Genomic DNA, 17,834 nt, shown 5'->3' with positions numbered 1-17,834 from the left:
ACCCAGTATTGCTTGTGTTCCGAGGAATACACTTATAATTGTGGAAAGAATACAGCATTTTTACAGAAACTCCCAGTCATTCGGAAGCCCGTTCATGAATATATCAATTTTAAGTACACAACACACAACCGATAAACATAAAAGTTGGGCCAAACATTCCTAATTTGGGAAAAAGAGTTTCGAATGCTTTATTTTATCATTACAGCGCTAACAGGGTGAACGAAAATGGCTTTGCATACTGTCGTTGGTCCGAAATTAGCGTCAAAAATGAGGCTTCAACTTTTCCTGTTACACAACCAACACCCTTTGTCCTCTTCCCACCTGTCATATTATCTTTGTCCCTTTAAAACAAAGCTTGCATAGCCGCACTGATGATGTGCGTACGGGGAAACACACACACATGGAAGCCAAGTTTGCACTACCGCGGACAGTTCCCCCTCCATTACAGTTCCTGTATTTCCTTTGCCGGAGGTGCGGGTCTTTAGTACCAACTTTATACAGCAACACTGAGTTTGGTATTTATCATTTGCCAAGAAAATATTTCTGATATTCACTGTTAGCTCCTCATCTTCGCTTTGCACTTTGCCGCTGTGCGCGAAGAGAAAACAGTGACGAGAATGGATTACAATGCGGAGACGCTTGCTTCCAGGGCAGCCGTTAAACTGATGACAGTTCTTGATTTCGCTTATTTACTGGGATATGCGTTGATGAACCTTAATTATTTCTTCAATCACTTGAGGCACGTAAGACAAGGCAACGTCATCGGAAGTTGTGTTCACTGTTTTCTCTGTACAGTGGAAGGGTTTGGCAAAGCTGTAAAAAGCGCCGTACGATCATTTATCTTGTTTTTCTTGGGAGGCCCTCGATTAACTTCCAGATCGCCCCATATTGAAATGCTCCTGACGCCACAAATTTGGCTATAGCAGAGATACCTAGAAATATATGAGCCCAAATGGAGCTGTGTGGGAAGCAAAATACAGCAGAAAACGATTGTCCCAATGAAGGCATTTTCAGAAAACCTAATCTGAAAAATGATTTGCCCCATTTTTTGCTATAACAGCCTTATACAATATTTGAAAACAACAAAAAACAGCATTTGGAAGGGTATAATTAACGTTAAAACACTCTTCAGTAAGGTACACTCCTGCTCTTTCAAGTCTGTAAACGTGTGAATTGCACCCTTTCAATAGTTGTAATAATAAATTGACTCACTTTAAAAGGGTTTTTTCCTAATTTTTAAAGTGTATAAGGGTGTTATAGATGACAAAACGCCATAAAAGGGCGTTAGAGTTTGTTTGTTGTTGCTAAGGTTTTTTGCTAGGGTGTTTTTTCGATTTTGTTTGTTTGCAGTAAAGGCAGAAAGTGGCGCATCATCACGCTATTCTTGATGGTTTCTGGTTCATTGGTGAAGGTGGCTGTCAAGAATGGTTTTAATGCCCTGCTCGAGAAGTAAGCAGCATAGGGTTAGGGATGACTGGATTGGCCAGGATGACGTAAACAAAGGTAGAGGCACACAGAACGTCAGCTGAACGGGCGATGAACACGCCCGGACTATCTATAGTGACATAGATAGTGCCGTCTAGGCCCATGCAAGCCCACTTTTTCACGGGCATAAACCTTGTCAAAAAGAATTCAGTATCACACTGGCATTGAAACAAAGACTGCAGGTCGGGAAGGGCACAGGAACGGAAGGCAGACAAAAAACTGCGGAAAAACCAAACGTTGCCTGGCTTCATGCTAGCGCTGCTATATTATTTCTCAATTAGAATAGCAGCTCAAGATTGGAGCATGAAATAGTGTTATTGTGGTGGGAGATTATGGGGGCTGAAGGAGATAATATCTCAGGACAGTCCAATCAAACACGTATTTCATTTGGCTAGTGGTCGTTCATTATTAAAATACACAGTTAAGTGTGCGTACCGCACTGTAAGGTCTTCCTTTTGCTGTAGACGAATTCCAGAGAACGCGAATGGTGCTTTGTCGAAGCCACTCCAGGTAAAAGGTTTTTTTTCTGCGGTTAACTTTTTTTTGTACTTGAAAAGACATTGTCATTTTATCATTTTCGCGAAGAATGTACTTATTGCTTCTGGGTTTCACACCCCAGAAATATAATGGCCTCGACAAATAGTTCTTACTGTGAAATTAGAAGTTTTAGGCATTAGTCCTAACCACAATGTTGTTCTATTTTTAGTACAGCCAGGGTGGTGTAATTTGGGTCTACAAGCGAAATTTCGACCCTACAAAGGAACATTTGGGGCGGAGATGCGAAAGACACGCTAGAACGTGGGGAAATCATAAGTACTACAACTACCTTCTGCGCCTACGGAATGATCAAAGAACGTAAGTAACAATACAAACGCATGCATTGGTAACAGCGTCTTTCTCTCTTAATTCCTGCACATTTCAAGTGCCAATTCTGCTTCGCGCTCATTTGGTTCGGTCTTTTGTTCACTGCGTATACTATAACTTTATACAACATAATGTTTTAACTCGCCTTTCCTTAATCTTTAATGCGGTAAAACACCATTCAGTGTCTTGAAAATGTTCCGCCTTTTTTTCTGGAAGCTTTGTTTACCCTTCTTTAGGTAAACATTTCGGATAACAACACCTTGTGAACACGTTGCTTGGAAGAACTCATGCTCTTCTGAAAAAGGAACAAAATTGAGCAACATTGAACAGGCATACACCTTAAAGTGGCCATGATGACAACACAGAAGTTTTGTTCATTTTAAATAAATACCTCGTTTCAATGTTACTAAAACCACTTTTACCGTCTACTATGCTCGAATAAGCTATATAATTAAAGAAAGGCAATGGTCATGCGGCTCACTAGCTAGTTTCTCGCAGTAGAAGCGATTACGCAATATTTCCAGCTGTGGGGTTGGTTGAGGCCGGCAAAAGCGAATGGAAGCTAATTAGGGCTTATAAGGTTGTACAATGAGCTATTTTGGCTTACATATATTGCATATTCATTTACAACAGTAAGAATGCTGGGGTAAACAATGAATGTTACGAAGGTACACGTAAGCATGGAAGTACCAGTGCGTACTGTTGTTGTTGCCTCGCACACTATGCTTGTTAGAGCTGCAGAGCAGTCTTATGGTTTGGGGTTGCCTCACACGATACATGCCGATCGGCGTGAATGGCACTGTCTTAAGTGACCATATTTGTCGAGCATCACCCATGATTCACGAAGGGATTGCTACCTACCTTACCAGAAACAAACCACGGACAATTATTATCAGAAAAAAAAGCAAAAGCAGAAAGCGGTGCTGCGCAGTATGGTGGTGCCATCTAGCGAGACTAAATGTAAGAAAGGCGTTCGAGAGTTCCCTGCCGAGTAATCAGCTCACTGAGGTTCACTTAAAAGGAAGCACATGATTTGTCGTGAGAATTTTTTTTATGAATAAAGCGTCGTTTGCTGGCCGGTAAGCGCAGGTGTCACTGTGAAACATTAATTACTTCGAATAAAACATAATCACCATGATCAACAACCTGCTCAGGTCAACTGCAGGAGGAAGGACTCTCCCATTGACTTCCCACCACTCCTGAGCCGCGCTACTCGAGGTCGCAGTTTACCCCCGAAGTTTCATATTTATTCCCTCCATCGTAATATTGACCATCTCCTTTTTTTATACCCATCTCCTGATACCCATTCTGTTACCCTAATTCTCTACCACCTGTGAGTTCATCCCCCCACATGGCCAGTCCAAGTCCATTTCTTTTTTTTATTTTCAGGTATGCTATCGTCAGCTCTACTTTGTTCTCTGATCCAGGTAGCCCGTTACTTGCCCCTGACTGTAATCCTATAATTAATCGTTTAATGGCCAGTTGGGACGACCTCAGTTTGCTGTATAGTTGTTTTGTGAGTCACCATGTTTCGACTCCGTATATATTCAGCGGCGGTAGGCCCTGGCTGTAGATTTTTTGGGTGAAATAGGTAGCATACTTTTAAATTTTTGGGAGCGCTGGAAGAGTGCTCCCTTGCCCATACATATTCTGCACCCGATTACTGTCTCGTGGTTAGGGGTAAGCACTAACCATCTCTCTGACGTAGTTACGTTCCGTTACGTCGTCCACTATGTTACGTCGTCCATAATGTTATTCACAGCACATAGACAAGAAGAATTCAGAACGTTGAATTGGGAACAGGTTGGACTAAGGGTTAATGGAGAAAACCTCAGTAACCTAAAATTTGCTGATGACGTTGCCTTGCTAAGTAACTCGGGGGGACGAATTGCAAAGCATGCTTTCCGCACTGAACGAAAAGAGTACAACCGTGGGCCTAAAAATATTACGCAGAAAACCAAAGTAATCATCAATAACCTCGGCAAAGCACAGCAGTTTTGGATAGGGTGCGAAGTAGTGTAAGTGGTAAGCGAATATATCTACTTAGGCCAAGTTGTGACCCCGGATCCCAACCATGACGCAAAGATAATTAGAAGGGTCAGAATTGGGTGGAGTGCATACGGCAGGCATTCTCAGATAACGAATAGCAGCGTACCATTGTCCCCGAGGAGAAAGTGTATGACAGCGGCATCTTACCGGTACTCACCTACGGGGCAGAAACTTGGAGGCTCACAAAGAGGGTTCCACTTAAATTGAGAATGACTCAGTGGGCAATGGAGTGGAAAATGATAGGTGTAACATTAATGGGCACGAAGAGAGCGGAGTGGGTCGGTGAACAACGCGTGTTAAGAACAAAGTAGAAGAAATTATAAAGAAGAAATGGACGCGGGCAGGGCATGTAATGCAAAGGTAAGATAACCGTCGGGCATTAAGGGTAACAGAGTGGATTCCTAGGGAAGGCAAGCGTTGCAGGGCGCGGCAGAAAGTTAGATGGGTAGATGAGATCAATAAGTTTGCGTGAATAAATTGGTCACAGTTGGCACAGGACCGGGGTAATTGGAAATAATGGGAGAGACCTTTGCCCTGAGTTTGGCGTAGATAGGCTGGTGATGATGATGATGATGATTATGACGATGATGATGACATCGTCCACCATTTTTTCCTAAGCAGAAGAAGACGTTTTTGGCATGCTCATTCGTCATTTCGCTACATTTATTCTTATTTGTTTTTAGTGCCAGCGCATTGCTGTCTGATTGTATTCCCTCAAGAAGTGTTTCCGTGTCTTCTGCAGCCTCACTTAGAAAGACTACGTCGTCCGCCAACCTAAAATCGTCGAAGTGTTCGCCGTTTACACTTATTCCTATGTTTTCAAAGTCAAGCTTCTTAATATCCTCTCTAGACATCCTGGGAATAGTTTTTGAGATGTGGTGTCTCCCTTTCTTACTCCCTCTCAGATCGAAAATTTGTTGTTTTTTTTGTAAATGGTTATCCTACGTGTGCCTTCCTTTTATGTTTTTTATAACTCTTGTGCAGTCGTCCTCCATTCCTTCGTTTTTTAGTACTTCGAGCACTGATGCGGGGAGTACAGAATCAAACGCTTTCTCATAACGCATAAATAACATGCAGAACGGTCTATAGTACTCTGCACACTTTCGTGTCACTTGGTTGACGACATGGATGGCATCGATGTTTGTGTACATTTTCATAAACCCAGCCTGCTCTCTTGGTTCACGAGAGTGCAGCTGTCACTTCTTCGGCTTACTATGCCTTTGGTAAACAGATCGTAACAAATAAGCGTATGCTGATGGGGATGTAATTTTTCAGGTACTGTTTAATTCCCATTGGTCGAGTAAGAATATTGGCTTTTTGCAACGCTATAGGCAATTTTTGAGTATTTGAGCTTTCTGCCAGTTGTGCAGCAAGCTTTTCCAGTACAATATATCCTCTCTCCTTCAAAATATGTACGGTTTTCCCGTCGTCACCCCCAACGTGTTCTATTTTTATGCCTTTGAGAGCCTTTCGAACTTTCTCTTCTGTTGCTCGTGAGCTATCGCAAGTTGAGCTTGCATTCTCACCAGTCCCCACAGGTCTCATACTGCTGGCATACAGCCTGGCGTAGAATTTTTTCGCTACCTAAATTATCCCGTCGGTGTTGTGCGTAGTGTTCTCTGCTAAGCTCTGAGTGCATACATCCTATGTTTGCTGATGGTTAGCTTTCTCTCAGTTGCTTTCAAGCTTCCCCGTATTTGAAGCATTTCTTCGGTGACTGCCAGGTTGCATGCAAACATGTCATTTTATTTCTCTTAATCATATTTCACGTCTCTGCTAATTCAATCTGTCCCGCCGTACTGGAAACGTTTGGGGTCTTACGTTTGGCAATTAGTTATTTAGTTTTCGTTCTTTGTTTTCCAGCTTGTTCTCTACATGTTGCGTCTCCCACAGCTCCTGCTGATTCACTAAGTGCCGTTAGGTTTTCATTTAGCCCGTCTACTGTGAACTAGTTCTGCTCGTTCAGTAGAGAGAATATCTTTCTCAGAATATTTGAAAATCCTGCGATCTCAGTCTGGCTGATTCAATTCAAGGTTTCTTATTTTTCATGAGTTTCGTTTTTTCTCTTCTGAGATTGACCCTCAGCTCGCATATAACAATCCTATGATCACTTCTCCAAATCTTACTTTGCACGGCTACGTCTTGCACGATACTCGGGGTTGTCACTTAGAACGAAGTCAATTTCTTTTTTTGGTTGTACCTTGGGGACGTTCCCGTGTCGATTTCCTATTCCGTCGTTTGTAGAAAAATAACTTCATTGACCCCCGGGTTGTTTCTTTCTGCAATTCCAACCAGTGTATCTCCTCGAGGGTTACGATTGTCTAGTACGAAGTTACCACTGACCTTTCTCTCATTTTCTTCTTACCGACCTTTCAGTTAACGTCTGCCATCACAATCGTGAACTGTGTTGTTGCGTTCTTCCTTAGCGAGTTGACGTCGTCGTACAAGCTGTCCACGGCTAAAACATCAGAGATGGTTGTTTCTACATAGACGTTAGTGTGTCTAACCTGTATCGCTTGTATAGCTTGATCACAAGCGTGACTTTCTTGTTGCTGCTGAAAATGTCCTCCGCGTTTGCTGACATTTACCTCTGGAATAAAAATTTACCCCGTGTTTCTTCTTCTCTCGGGGTCTACATTACCATCGAATATGCCCACTAGTGATTTCCCTGATCGGTTCTCATGTCCTTCTAAGATCGCTTAACCCTATGATATCCTACCAAATTTCAGAGAACCCCTCCAGCAGTACAGCTAAGTTTTCTTCGCTAGACAGAGTGCGTGTGTTAAACGTGGCCAAGGTCAAGTTCCAAAGGCTGCCTGTCCGGACCCACGCATGGTTAGCAGCCTCTCCTGTATCGCTGTTCTTACCACACTGTGGACGGGTGCTCTACAGCTGCTCGGCACTAAGAGCCAAGAATTCAGTTTGTTAGTCATGGTAGGTAGTGCCATGAATAAAACTCGAATAAAACAAGCGTATTTTTCTGCATGGCTTCCCTAGAGGGACACTCAAGTGAAGTAAAACTTCTACTTTTGTTTGCTTCAAGTATGCTAGCTCAACGAAGCGCAATTTTTGTAGTTTATTCTGCCAATAAAGCATTAGTTTTAGATAGCACCACAAAAAAAAACATGTAAGCACTCTGGATAAACACGTACAAGGGACTGAAAAACTAGTTGCAATAAACAGGCGTTCCATTTAGTGAAAGAGATCTGCAAAAAGGCCAACTCATGTGCGTACACACTCTTCACACCATTGCATGGAACTTTGAGCACCAGAAAGTGAATGTAGCTGATAGTTTTTCGGAAATCAAGAAAACTACAAAAGGTGCAGGGCAGCATTGATAAAGTTTGTATGGCAACAATTATTATCCCTGCTGTAAAACATTTTTTTGTCTGAATGACCACCTGGTACTCCTTACTCTGCAATCAGCAACCTATGAAGGACACCATGGGGCAAGCGGGTGTGGCATCCCTAGGCAATGAAACAAAACACCCAGCCACAGAAGAACATATATATTTTGCTACAAAAGGCCCACCCACGCCGTGATGGCAGAGCCGTGGAGGTAGCCGGAAAGATACTTTTGCAGGTTGTCTTGTTGGTGTCGGTGGCTTTTCCGACTGCGGCAGCTGAGGAGGGTGAACCGCGGTTAGCATTCACACTTCGTCTTACTGTGCAGAAAGCGGCTGTTCAATGAAGGCTGGTTTAAGGCGATCAACAAAAGTAGTGTACTGTCTGCAATCCATAACCATAGTGAAATGTTTATCATCACGGTAAATAACGCGGTAGGGTCCGTAGTAAGATCGCTGCAGTGGTTCACGCACAGCGTCAAAGCGAACGAAAACATAGTGAGACGTCGGCAGCTCGACGGGCACATATGAATCCGCACTCTGCGGGCAGCGGGGTCCAGGCGCCCAAAGTGAGCGAAGTGAATCTCGCACTTGGGTCATGTAGTCGGTGGAATCAGGGCATGGTGATGATTCCGAAGGAGTGAAAAACTTTCCTGACAGGCGTAGCGGTGCACCAAAAACAATATTATCTCCGCAGGCGTGCAGCACTGATCCTTTTTCAAAGTAGCCCGAAGACTCAACAGAACCAACGCAAGGGATGTGGATCAATTTGTAGCATCCGCTGTGGCCTAAGCGCGGTCTTTAGGAAGTTTTGAAAACGCTCAACGAGCCCGTTGGCAATGATGTGGTGAGCTGTGGTGCTGCTGCGGGAAGTGCCAAGAAGGGCCAACACGTTATTGAAGAGTGGTGCTGGCTCAAACTGGCGACCACCGTCGGTGGTGATAGGTGACTGTATACCGTAGCGGAAACCCCAGCCCGTAACGAATGTGTTGGCGATGGTTTCACGACGGATGTCAGAAAGAGGAAACGCCTCGGTACAATGCATGATGTGGTCGACACAAGTAAATAGGTTTGTCTTACGGTTTGAAGGAGGCGAGGGACCCAAAACGTCTACGTGCACATTGTTGAAACACTCAGTTAGTTGCATAAAGAGCCAAAAGGGGCCATGGTGTGCCGATGAAAATTTTAATGCTCGCATACGAGACAACAGCGTATCTACTCCCGTACGTCCTTGTTGATGCCCGGCCCAACGAAGCGCTACGTCACCAGGTGTTGCGTGGCTCGTATTCTATGGTGCCATAGTCTATGGAAGCCATCGAAAGAAATGCGTGGGAAATTCGCTGGGACGACTGGGCGTGGGGTGCGCATAGAAACATCATAAAGCACCAGGACAAGACAGAATAAAATGGGTACTTATGAAGTTGCAGTGCACCGGGCGTTTCGCAAAGCGCTAGTAATTCATTGTATCAATTTCAAGCGAAAACTTCACACAGGGGACCAACGCGACAGAGACAAGCGCTACCCTATCCGCTTCTCCATTTCGCGTTGACTCTTGTATGAATTTTTGCTCTTGAAGTACGTACAGAGGATTAACAAATAGCTCGAGCCCACACGCTAGTAGTTCGGCGGCGTTGTGGTGCGCTCCGGCGAGTATTGAAGTCGATGCCAGCCGAGTTGTAGGATCAGGGGAATACAGCGGTGACAAGGGAAAGCGCATCCACGGCAGCGTTGTGCTGTACTTGTACGTGCAGTATGTCCGTTGTGAATTCCGCGACGAAATACAGATCGCGGGTTTAACGAGGTGAAAATGGCTGAACTAGATCGGATGGCAAGGGTCAGAGGTTTGTGGTCCGTCGGTATATGAAAACCTCGACCCTCGAAGAAGTGCTGGAAGTAGCGTACGGCGACACATTGCAAGGCGTACTCTCCAGAAAGTGCTGTAGCGCGACTGCGTGGGTTTCAACTCGAGAGAAAAGAAAGCAAGGGGGTGCCAGGCATTGTCCACAAACTGTTGCAGGACAGCTCTGATTGAGGCTGTGAGATGCATTCGTTGTTAGGCAAAGCGGAACTCCTGGTATCAGATCGACAAGAAGGGTTGCCTGGGAAAGGTTGGTCTTCACATTTTGAAAATGGATGGATTAGTGCTTTTGCAGGCCAAGTCAGCAGATATGCTTTTGGTTTTCCCTTGAGCATATTTGTCAGCGGCTGGAGGAGGGCGGCGCAGTTCGAGATGAAACAGCGGTAAAACGTTAGTAGGCCAAGCAACTCACGGAGCCTCCGGATGAAAGATGGCTGCGAAAAGTCTTGTATGGCCTCTACTTTTAAAGGAAAGGGGATAATGCCATTCGGGTTTACACAGTGACCGATAAATTCTAACTCGTGAGCACCAAACCCGTGCTTGGCTCTATCGACGACAGGGCAGTATTCACTAATGGAACTGAAGAGTTGTCGAAGATGCTGAATGTGTTGTTCGGCGTCGCTACTGAACACCAGCAGGTTGTCAATGTAAGCGAAGCAGAGAGGTAATTTTTTGGTCAGGGTGTCAATGAATTGTTGGAAAGTTCGTGCAGCAATGCGAAGGTCGAAAACCTCGCGAACGTACTCGAAAAATACGAACGGCGTGATGATTGCAGTCTTCGGAATGTATGCCTGCTTTACAGGACTGTGGTGGTAGGCCTTAACAAGGTCGATCTTAGAAAACCTATGGTGTCATGCAGTAATACCGAGAAGTCTGCGATGTGCGGTAGGGGGTAGGGTCGGGAACAGTGGCGTTTATAAGCAACCGGTAGTCTCCGCAGGGACCCAGGTATACAGCTGATGGTTTTGGCACCATATGCAGAGGTCATAAGTAAAGCTTCGACGATGATCGGAAAACTCCAATCTCAAGCTTGTGTTCGAACTCGCCACCGACTCCTAGCTCAAGCTTGTGTTGGAACCCGCCCCGGGCCATCTTGTAAGGATCAGGTGGTAAGCGACAAGGTCAAACGTGATGGGCCAGTATTGACAGCATGGTGAGTGACGTTACTTATGACGGGTAGGAGAAAATTGGCAGTTAGCAGAAGGGACGGGATTCCTCAAGAACCGTGTCACAGACCAACTACGACGAGCTGCTTGCGGCCGGCAACAGCGGTTCCCTGGATGCTATACCAAACAGACAGGTGAACTGTAGCAGCAATGAGGTGCTTGCGGCGCATGCCAACTGACCAGTTGTAGTGACGCAGAAAGCCTGCGTCAAAAATGGGCAGATAATGTCAGCTATAAGAAAAATGCATGGACATTTTCTCCGTAGGCCAATGTTCAGGGACAGCGATAGCTCTCCGTAGGTAGCGATTGGAGTCTTGGCGCCCTGTAACAAGCTTGCGTCTTGCCTGCATCTGCAAAACACCACTGCCGCTGGTATGACGCTGACCTCCGCGACGGTGTGGACGACAAAACACAGTCGCATGGTTTTGTCCGTGACGAAAAACAAGCGGCTTACTTTGTAACTGACACCACTCACCACCGTAGTCGTACACAGGAGTTTCCGTAAAAAGTGCAGGGTGCCGTACACTTTCGCGCTGCTTTTCCAAAGTTGCGGTGGTAACAGCATACGCCTTGGCTTGTAGGTTACGGCAGAGTGGCGCGAGAAGGAGCGGCCGCGCAAGGGAGAGAACTGGCGATAGAATTACAGACCGGCGACGTGATCTCATAGATTGGTGGTCTCACCATGGAATTCCTCGTGCGGGCTGTGCAGCGCAGGTGAAGACTGCGTTCTGGGTGCTGCTTTAGTAGGCCAGGAACGCTCCGGGAATGAAAAGTTGAACACGGAACGTTCGAAAGGAGTTTATTCGTCCATGGCGGCTTCGGCAAGTTGGGCTAGCTGAGAAATGGATAAACGGCTGGTGTTTGCCAGAACAATGTGGCCGGAGGTGGGCAAGCATTGAAGAAAATGTTCTCCAACCAAAGCTTCATCAAACGCGGCTTCCCTTTCACCTAGGAGCTGTTGAAGGGGACACACCAGCTGTGCTGGCTTCTGATCACCGTGTTCTTCAGATTCTAGAAGCTGTAACCATCGCAGTACCGACGTAGTCGTCCGCTTCATAAGTTAGCCCGTCAGAGTGTCAAATGAGGCGGTCTATGGTGGTGAAACAATCAGGTGGCAAAGCGCAGTTGCGATATCAGGACGCAGCACTACACGAGGTGATTTAATACTGGGCTCTGTGATATGATGCGCGCTGGGGCTAAACGGCTGTTTACCTGGGAACGCCAGCGTTGTGGGTCATGGGGCCAGTACTGGGGAAGCTGTCTCGAAAGTGCAGCCAGGTCACACTGCACCTTGGAGGATGGGCGATGGCTGTCATCTGCAGCGGTGGCTGCAATGTTGGGAATCCAAAGCGTGGTGTTGTCGTGAGCCATCTCAGATGTTCATGTTCCCCAATTCTGTGGGAGCACTAGGCAATGAAAACGTCCAGCCACACAAGAACACACATATTTATGACAGTAGGTGGCAGCTGCCAGGCCAGCGGCAGCGATGCCTGGCGGAACGCCCGGAGATTCTAGGAGCCACTGACGGCTCGCGCCGCAAGGCTAAAAGCGTTGCTTAGTCGTCTTCGACGATGTGGCTACACGGGCTTTGGTTGCTTGAATAACTCCCTGATCTACGTGCTGCAACAGTGCCTTGGTGTTACCCGGAAGAAACTTCGACTGAATCGACCTTGTCCGGTTACAGTCCCCTGTCATTAGCAGTTATCAGCAAGAAAAACTACTTTGCTTTTCTGGCGCGGAAATTCCGCATACTGGGTGTGCAGCCATTGGTGGAAGAGGGCTTCCGTCATCCAAACGTTTGAGGTTGATTCGTAAGTGACGGGCATATAAGTTATGCCCTTAAAATAGCGAAGATGTTTGTCTTTTCTCATACCTAAAGCTTCAACTTGTCGCGACCCGCCATGTTCGCTCCTAGAAGAACCGTTGATTTTTCTTTGCTAAATGTGCCAAAACATGTGAAAGTGAAAGATTTTGATTGCAGGAGATTAAAAAAGTGCAATTTTATCTAGGTTGCACATATCATCGTCGTTGAACTGACGCATGATCTCCGGAAGGCGTCATGCCCCCTAATCGCGGTACGCATTCGCATCAGCTGCTGCAGTTTCTCCTACAATAATGCGCGAAAACGAGTGCATTTGTCTGTCTAAACCATGTCAGCGAGCCCTCACTGCAAAACAACGCCCCTCATCCTGTTTTGAAGAACAAACGCTTCTGATTTAGCATGGATTAGTGGTTCATTTACGGTAATGCTCTGCCTCCAGTTTCTTCTTAGACATAGCACGAGACATTTCTCCAGTCCTTTGTGGTCGTCGTGTCGCAAAGTATTCCTCTGGTGCCGGAATCGTGAAATTTCGAAGTCATCCCTTAGGTTCTTCGTGTCGTTAAGTATCCTAGTTAAGGTGCATTTCAAGGCGCCGTGATTCGTGAGAGCGCTGTGTTCGTGTAAGAGCCAATTTTGAAGCCAGGTCTGATGTCCTTCTCCTTTTTCAATGTAAAAAAATTGTGTGCACGCTGTTTTCGCATCATAAAAATACAGAGGCTATACGCCTCAGCTTCGCGGGTGCTGATGAGCAACCACATTTAGACGGTGCAAGGCGGTAATGAAGCACGTATAGCACCACGATGGAGCAACAACTCTGCAGGACCTAAGCGTTGTAACCTCGGCAACTGAATTCAATGCAGAACGACGAGAACAAGACCTGAGACGTTGCATTCGTGGAACACGACCGAGTAACAAGACGAGGCCTACGAATTGACCGTGACAGCCAACACAGTGCACAAAAAAGCCTTAAAACACCCTACCGACTATTGTTAGTGGCCCTATGTCCCACCCTACGATAGAAAATTGGATATCTTGCGACGGAAATGTCAATACATGCGTAATTTTTATTTGTTGTTGTTTTAATTATTTCTCTTAATGTCTGTTTTTATTTCTTTTACCGCGAAGTTGTGTATGTTTCGGCTTTACAATATGGCGTTTACAGACGAATTGGCGCTGAATGGAAATTTGTCGTCCCCAGAGCTAGATTCTGTGTGGCCATTTTGGAGGATTGCTTCAGCTACCTTTTGACCTGTGTTTTGCCGTGCTTAAATGTAACCCTTCAAAGGCTTTCAGAGTGACGTTTTGGCATCTATTTTTAACGTCAGGCATGCACACATCTCCGGTCGCCCATCCACTCGTGCACGATTACGTAGGTCAGAGTGAAGTTTTAAATATTTGGAAATCGCCGTCTGCGGTCAAAGCATGTGCTCCTAAAGGAAGAAAATGGACATTCCCGTGCTGTTGCGCTACAATAAAGTTAGAGTCACTGCAAGTTTCGTTCTCCAAATTTACGTGAAAGTACGAGGAACCGCAAGTTACAAACAAATGTGTTTGTTTTGTTTACTCCTTGGCGTATACCCAGCTGGTCATGCTTCATTTAGCGGCAGGATGCTAAATTTTTCATTCGTTGACCTTCGACTTGAGAAGCACGAATTATTTTTCTCCTGTGTTAATGATTGGTCGGGTTTTAATTACGTTAAGCCATGTAAACCACCACACAAGTGATAGTTCTATATAATTATGCACTGTATGTAATTCTGATAGTAACACTTCCGACCTTCCTGGTCATAGAGAACATCTTTCTTGCGGGTAGTGAACGTTTCATTCTTCCTTACGATGTCTTCCCTCTCTGCACACAAACCACTCGCGCTTTGTCATTTTTAATGAGTCCGCTTTTCTATCGTTCTCTGAGTACGGATTGAGCTACCGAAGCGCTACACAGCAGCCAAAGTTTGCGGTCACGCCAGATAGATGAAGGAATAATTTTATAGTTTAACAGGTTCATTTGACTTAGAACTGCAAGTCTAGCAAAAAAACTAAAAATTGCCCTACACCTCGCCGAAAAAGATGCTCACTGGCCCCACGGGTCAATGATGACAGCCTAATTGCTGACGCGCCCTACACGTACGGCGCAAACCCTACAGTTGGCAACACTGGGCTTATGACGAGAACAAGGCACAGAAAAACAAAACAGCCTGAACCAGAACAACGTGATCCTCATGACAATGGGTAAGACAAGAAGTGTCATTTTCGGTTTATAATACACAATAGCGCGGAAATTTTAGTTGTGATTACCGAGAGGATTTTAACCTTGTCTGAACACAAAACAAAGCCAACCAAATTACCGCAAACTGTTTCGTCTAATCGGCAATTGCGTGTAGAGGATTTTTCTTTCTGGAGATTCTATCGTAGTGTGATATTTGCGGCGGCCGTGACAAGTAGCGGTAGTGACGCCTGCTGGTGTTGCTACGTGAATGGAGAATGTGTGAGTTCAACCTAGTTTCGATTTCGGTTACGTGCAACAATATGCTTGGCATCATACGTTATTGTTGTTTGGGCGTTCAGTATCCCTCAGCTATCAGCATACCGCGCGTCAGCCTTCTTTGCTGAAGAATAGGTCACTTAAGCCTGTCAGCACCGCTAAGAATGGTCCCGTTCACTTGAGCAGGCGTGCGCAGTAAGTGAGCTTCCTTCACGTCATCGTAGGCGCTCAATTGCGTTGCGCTGCGCCTCCACCCGTTCAGATTTCCTTCTCGTACCTGTGTCATAGGAGGCGTCCAGGCACCATGTCCACAGTCAGCTATTCGGTACGGTGCCCGCAGGCTGTTGGTTCTTATGTAAACCCAAGCCTCCGCATAGAAACAAGTATGCAAATATAAAGCCCGGCGAAACTCACGTATTTTTTAATAAAGACTCTTCCATCATTTGTAAACATCACGATAACGAGGCCTCGCCCGCGTGTCAGTGCCAGGCAGCACGCAATTGGCCAACTTTTGGCTGAATGAGCAACGAAAAGTTCCAGCGCAAATCCAGTACAAAAAGCATTAGAAAAATAAAAAAATACATTAAAAAGCGTAATCCAATTCTTAGTTTTGAACTTCTCAGTGCGATGCATTGCATCTAATGTGGAAACCACTTGACCATAACCGCAGCCTTGAGGAGGGGAGGAAATATGAAGTATGTAATGTATGGGCTGTTTACCCTAGTTTAGTTTCAGCGTTTCTAACAGCTTACATTAGTATTTCTTTAATAATGCTTGTGCATTAGGCGTCCCTCTCAACCCACTAATACCTTATTTGTTGCGACTGCATTCCTCAGGCAGGAAAAGCAATCGTAATTTGACGTTGTGCTGCTTACCGCTGTGGGAATTTGCTCTGCTCAAAAAGGGCTTCTCATACGTCGGCTTTAGGCTTTACAATAAAAGTTTTTGTTAAATTTAAATTTTATTCCCTATATGAACTTCTCTGACTCTTGTCATTTATTTAGCCTTTGATTTCATACAAGTCTACCAGTCACGCAGGCATGTGCAGCTTACCGCTCCAGGGAAACAAAGGCAGTGCAATGTCGCAGGTGTCGATGTGTGGAGATGCCTTGACTTGATCGACCTAATTAGGCTTTATACACTGTACAAACAAACAAGTTAAAGCCATATTGTTCCAGGAACAAATATTGTCGTGTCTTAGTTCCACGTGAGCGAACGAATTACGATGGTTTCCTGGCGGCTGGCGACTGGCGCAGTCGGATGTTCGCTGTCCACGCAGTAGGCTAACCAAGTCAACTATGCAAGATTAGGCGCCACACGAAACGCCATTGCAAATGCAAACGCAAACACAACATGAAATGCAAAATGCAAAACACAACATAAAAAAATTAGAAAACTATAGATTACTCATCACTTGTACAAGAAAATAAAAGAAAAAGATAGACCTATTGCAAATTGATTAGAAAACGGGAAACTGCTTTATTTTCATAATTTAAGCAATTCAGAAACAACCTTAAAACTGAGATAAAAAAGCGAAGTGCGAATATTATGAACAGACATTCATGAGCACCCGGGGAGACCAAAGAAAAATGTGTAACCTGATAAACGATCTAATGAACAGAAAGCCTTTAGACAACAATGTAAAAGAAGTTTTCAATAACCAACGCCTTGTCACCAGTCAGGAACTTGCAAACGAAATGAACCGCCAGTTTTTAATATTGGTAATAGTTCAGAAGAAACTGACGGCGTAGATTCTTATACCCTGCAGTGTAGCCTGTCGCCATCCATAATGTGTGCACCTACATCACTGGGTGAATTATTTAAAATAATCCAGAATTTATGTAACCAGGCGGCAGCAGGACACAATGAAGTGAAAGCCCTACCCCTCAAGTATACTGCACATACCATGAGTTCAATATTAACGCACATCATAAACAAGATGTTCGAAACAGGATACTTCCCAGGTGAACTGAAAATCGCTAGAGTCACCCCTGTCTACAAGGGAGGTGGTGAAACAGAAATCAATAACTATTATCCTATCTCAGTTCTGGCTATGTTTCCTAAAATATTTGAAAATGTCATCAATGACAGGCTGAGTAAGTTCTTCGAAAAGCAACAAATTATAAATAACGCTCAATATAATTTCAAAAAAATACATGGGCACTGAAATGGCACTAGTTCTTATTACCGAAAAAGAAGTTGAAAACATCGAGAAGAAATTACTGACACTTGCATTATTCTTAGACCTTAGGAAGGCTTTCGACACTGTCCAGCATAAAATTCTCTTAAAGAAACTTGAGTGCTATGGTGTGCGCGGAATAGCACTAAGCGTAATGAAAAGTTACCTCGCTGACATAACCCTGTTCGTATGTGTTGGTAACATATTTTCTACTAAAATGAAAATAACCACCGGCTTTCCGCAAGGCTCCATTCTGACAGCTTCTGTTTCTTACATATATAAACGACATAATTACGATACCTGGTTCAACCGACATGATCATGTACGCTGAGGACACAAATATATATATTTTCAGAGACAACAAAAAAGTGTTTAGAACAAGCTGTAAATTACTACCTCATAAAGCTTGCTAACTGGCTCCATAACAATCAATGAGGTCCAAATGAAAGTAAAAGAAAGTACATTATATTCAAACCAATAAATAACTAGAGATCCCTACAACATCAGTATAACCTGCAATAATACCACACTGGACCGAGTGGTTGAACAGAAATTCTTAGGGGTCTGGCTTGCGGAAGACCTTAC

At 44.8% G+C, this 17,834-nt stretch overlaps 1 long non-coding RNA gene across 1 annotated transcript in view; it reads left to right on the top strand.

Moving 5' to 3' along the window:
• The first annotated feature begins 2,190 nt into the window (after positions 1 to 2,190).
• Positions 2,191 to 17,834, top strand: part of LOC144139381 (uncharacterized) — a 38,859-nt gene continuing 23,215 nt past the window's right edge. The window contains exon 1 of the long non-coding RNA XR_013316168.1: positions 2,191 to 2,340. This is a non-coding gene — a long non-coding RNA (uncharacterized LOC144139381). The remainder of the gene's footprint in view (positions 2,341 to 17,834) is intronic.

The sequence above is a fragment of the Haemaphysalis longicornis genome, unplaced genomic scaffold (genome assembly GCF_048455015.1).
Source record: "Haemaphysalis longicornis isolate Haplotype H1 unplaced genomic scaffold, Haemaphysalis longicornis Haplotype H1 scaffold_5, whole genome shotgun sequence".
NCBI lineage: Eukaryota > Metazoa > Arthropoda > Arachnida > Ixodida > Ixodidae > Haemaphysalis > Haemaphysalis longicornis.
Note: the sequence above shows the minus strand (reverse complement) of the source record. Positions and strands in the feature narration are given on the sequence as shown.